Source organism: Schistocerca americana, chromosome 4, assembly GCF_021461395.2.
Source record: "Schistocerca americana isolate TAMUIC-IGC-003095 chromosome 4, iqSchAmer2.1, whole genome shotgun sequence".
In the NCBI taxonomy this organism is placed as follows: Eukaryota; Metazoa; Arthropoda; class Insecta; order Orthoptera; family Acrididae; genus Schistocerca; species Schistocerca americana.
In genome coordinates, this window is record NC_060122.1 from 105274838 (window position 1) to 105279667 (window position 4830).

The window sequence follows — 4830 nt, forward strand, 5'->3', positions numbered from 1 at the left end:
AACCTGTGGGAACTTTAGTTCAATCGGGTTAGGAGGACGACCTAATTGGAGGACATTGTATACTGCCTTTGTCTTGAGTAAAAGCTGTCTTGGTAAGGTGAGGCGTAGATAACTGAGTTCCAGAAAGAAGTACCGTATATAATGGAACTGGGCCGGAACATCCGCGATCATCACTGGGGCTGACAGTGAGACCGGCGAGTATGCCGACAGGAGGAGACCAGTGAGGCTCGTTGGGCAACGTGTCCATACCGTCATCTGGGAGCTGACAAATAGGGCGCGAGCTCTATCCGGCACGTGAAACAGACCTATCCCACCTCGTTCACGGGGAAGAGTAAGGGTCGCATAGTTAACTTTGAACAACATCCCAGAGCTGACGAAAGATGTCATCGCTGCCAACATGCGACGTGCCACAGTAAGCGGGAAAGGTAGAACTTGCGCTACATGGGGAACTAGGGATGCGATATATGTATTGACATATCGAGCTCGTTGGAGAATATCTAGGGATCGAAGGCGATGGTCCATAAGACCTGCTCTGATCATTAAAAGGAGGCGTCGGCAGTTGACGGTGGCTGAACGCCGGAGATCAGATGAAAAATCTATTCCCAAACAACGAATGGTATCAACGATGGTGAGAGGTGTAACGCACTCCACGGGAAGTCCCGTGCCAATGAACATAACTTGTGACTTACGTACGTTTAAAGAGCTACCCGACGCCTCACCATAAGTCGCTACCCACGTCAAAACAGCTCGAACTTCGTCGGCATTACGTAAACAGATGACGACATCGTCAGCATAGGCCGTGCAACAGAATCGGTAGCGATCTATGGACAACCCTACCAAACGTTGTCTTAGTCCACATAGCAAGGATTCCAAGGAAAAGGCGTACAAAATTGCTGATAGAGGGCAACCTTGACGTACGGATCGACCTATTATTATCGGCGGAGTGAGTCTGCCATTGTACAGAATCCTGGATGTGGCACCCCGCAGAAGGCGCATCACTGCCGTGATAACGGCGACCGGGAAACCCATATGATGGAGAACGGCCGTAAGGAACGAATGGTCAACCCTGTCAAAAGCTTGACTAAAGTCCAAAGACGCAAGTGCCCCAGAGAGGCGTTGTGCCTGGGTAACGGCGATCATATCCCTGTAGCGGCATAAAGCCGTGCGAATATGGTTGTCGCCTCCCAAAGAGGCTTGGTCTGGCGACACAACATATCGGGCAACGTTTTTAAGTCGTGCTGCCAAAAGGCGAGTGAAGATTTTCATATCACTGTTAAGGAGGGTGAGGGGCCGATAATCACTGATATTGTTGCCACCGTGCGGTTTATGTACAGGAATAATAATTCCTTCCATGAAAGCGTCCGGCACAGGTACTTCCGGAGACATCAGTTCCCGACAGATGGAGGTGAAGGTGGACTCTAACAAATCATGGAAGGTGCGATAAAATTCGAGGGGAAGACCGTCGGGGCCCGGGGAGCGATTGATGGTTCCTGCCCGGATCGCATCGCGGACTTCCTCATCAGTCACCTCCGACATCAATTCAATCGCCGCATCTCCTGGGATACCACCGAAGTTGAGCTGTGAGACTTCCTCGATCAACTCTGGGGAATGTGGAACTGCGGCGTAGAGCTGCCGGTAGTGGGCGTGAAGCACATTCCCTATGGCAGATTGGGTTACGTAGCGACGCCCGTCTTGATCCGTTAGGACGTGAATCAATTTTCGGCGTCGATTTTGTCGTTCTTGGACGATATGGTACATCGACGGATGTTCATGAGGCATGCGATCAGCAGTACGAGATCGTACTATCGCCCCTTCCAAATGCCGTCGCATGAGATTGGAGATTTGGGCCTTAGCTTGGTTCATCCTTGTATGGCGCTCAGGGGAGGCTGGCATCGTGGAGCATTCTCGTAGGATCCTGTAGTAAAAGTCCATAGTGCTCTTCCTCCAGGCGACAACATCTTTGCCATACCGGATTAAAGTTTTTCGAAGAGCAGGTTTGGCACACTGGATCCACCAGGATGTGGTAGACGGATACGTGGGTCGGCGTCTATTACATGTGATCCAAGTGTCTTCTATTAGAAGTCGACAGTCAGGTGAATTAAGAAGTGCCGTGTTCAGTTTCCATAAACCACGTCCGTGCCATACTGCCTGTCTTGTGAGAACAACATCACAGAAGTAAGCCTCATGGTCTGAGAAAGCAACAGGCCAGATTTCAGCCTGTCGAGTGTGTTGAATTAGGGATCGCGAGATGTAGATGCGATCCAGTCGGCTAGAGGAGTGCGCAGTGTGGTACGTAAAGCCCAAAAGATCACCGTGAACATGTCTCCACGTGTCGACAAATTGTAGCCGCGTGACGACTGTTTCCAGAGCAGCGCATGGTGAGTGACGCGGCAATTGATCCTGAGGTCGCTGGGTGCAGTTGAAGTCTCCACCCATGATCCAGTCATCGTGTGGTCCCATAAAAAGGGGTGTGACTTCATTCGCGAAGAAGGCATTGCGTTCACGACGGTAGCTGGAGCCCGACGGCGCATAAATATTGATGATGCGTACACCAAAGAGAGTAAGGGCCATACCTCTGCCGCTGGGGAGGTATAGGACATCTTCGGCAGGAAGACCTTCGCGTAAGATGATGGCAACACCACTACCGGTGTCCGAAGCGGGAGAAAGATGCACCGTGAAGCCATGTGGTGGTGAAAAATCGGCGACATGCACTTCCTGAAAAAGCGCAATGTCTATGTCCGCATCATAAATCATATCGCGGAGCAGCGCTAGTTTGTGGGGCGCACGAATGGTCGCGAGGTTAATCGTTGCGACACGATAATGCTGGTGTTGGAGTCCCACAGGCACAGGTGGGGCTCCTTCTTCAGGAGCGAGAGGTCGTCGATCTTGCCGGTCCGCTGAAGAGGCTGCTATTGTGGAGAGTTTGCGGGCGCGGGCGCAACCGATGGAGGTGCCCCATCATCAGCATCGTCCACCCCAGTCCCTTCGATCTCCACGTCGTCTGCCCAGGAGACTGATGCTTCGGTAGGGCACCGGCTGTGCACGTCATCCACGTGGAGAGGAGACGTAGTTTTCGTCTCATCGGATAGGCTCTCTTCAACATCGACCTGTGGGGGCGACGGCGTCAGTAATGAGGGGTGTTCGTTGCCATTGGTCGCCTGTGGCGGGTCTGTCGCATCAGCCTTTCGGTCATCAAAGATCGGTTTGTCGTCCATCTTCGGGTCTGCATCCCCGGTATCCATCCGTAGAATGGATTCATCAGGGGGTGGACGGCTACGTTTCTTTCTCTTTCGTGTCGACCCTAGTTTTCGAACAAGTCGTTCAGAGTCCGATGGCGGGTGGCTTTCGTCTGACTCCGGACCAGTCTGAAGGAAAGCAGAAGTAGGTACCACTCCCGGATCAACGTCCATCTCAGTAGCATTTTCAGTCACAGTGCTGCGATGATTCGGCAGGTTAGGATCTGGCGTCTGGGGCACCTCAGAAGGAATCTCAGGAGCGGTTGTATCTACCTGATCAGACGACGTCAACGGAGCAGGAAGACTCTGTGTAGACGTGCTACCTTCCTGGGCAACCTTGGCGTATGTGACAGGGATCTGAGTCATCACCGCTGGGGACGCTTCCTCGCCGACCGGCGTCTGGATCAGGCGGCGTCGCATGCAGGCGGATCTGACGTGGCCTTCTTGTCCACAACCCGCACATGTTCGGGGTTGGCCGTCGTACATGACAATGGCTCGCACCCCGCCAATGGTCAGGTATGATGGAATATGTTTTTTTTAGTTCAATTTTGACCTGACGCACACCATTAAGGACATGGTAGGTCGTGAATGTTTGCCATTTTTCCTCTACGTAACCGATGACGTTACCGTATGGTTGTAACGCAGAGACAACTTCGTCCTTCGGCACTTCAAAAGGTAGTTCAAACACCCTAATCGTGCGTTGACCGTACTCTGCGAGTTCAAGTGTTACAGCTCCGACGTGACCATCAGAGTATTTGAACTTAAGTCCATTGGCATGGCGGCGAATAACATCTTCACACACCTCGGTGTTTATCATTTTAATATGAACGACACTACTCGTGATCGAAAAATGGATTCCGATAACGTGGTTAGGATCTAAACGAACTTCTTCACGTATGAACGTTTCAACTTCATGTGCACGAGGTCGCGCATGTTCAGCTGGGAAGGAAACTTTAAGGGTCGCACGGCGGTAAGCGCTCGACATGTTGTTCACAGTGGACGGACGGAAGCCTGAAAGCTACGACGCGGAAGTAAACAACGCCTGCAGCGGAGCACTGGCCGGCGCGCGGGGCCGTCCGCACGCTGCCACGGCTGAGAGCCGACTGTCACTACCAACTGAGCTACCGAAGCACGACTCACGCCCGGTACTCACAGCTTTACTTCTGCCAGTACCTCGTCTCCTACCTTCCAAACTTTGCAGAAGCTCTCCTGCGAACCTTGCAGAACTAGCACTCCTGAAAGAAAGGATATTGCGGAGACATGGCTTAACCACAGCCTGGGGGATGTTTCCAGAATGAGATTTTCACTCTGCAGTGGAGTGTGCGCTGATATGAAACTTCCTGGCAGATTAAAACTGTTACAGTAGGAGCCTTCGGGCTGAGAAGCTTCCACACCCTTTCAACATGGCCGTAGTCACGACCGCTCACAACAACCTCTGAAGGACTACACTGGTGCAAACCCGCAACACACCAGATTACTTTAAACTAAAAGTTTTAACAACTCGCCGGAGTGGCCGTGCGGTTCTGGGCGCTACAGTCTGGAGCCGAGCGATCGCTACGGTCGTAGGTTCGAATCCTGCCTCGGGAATGGATGT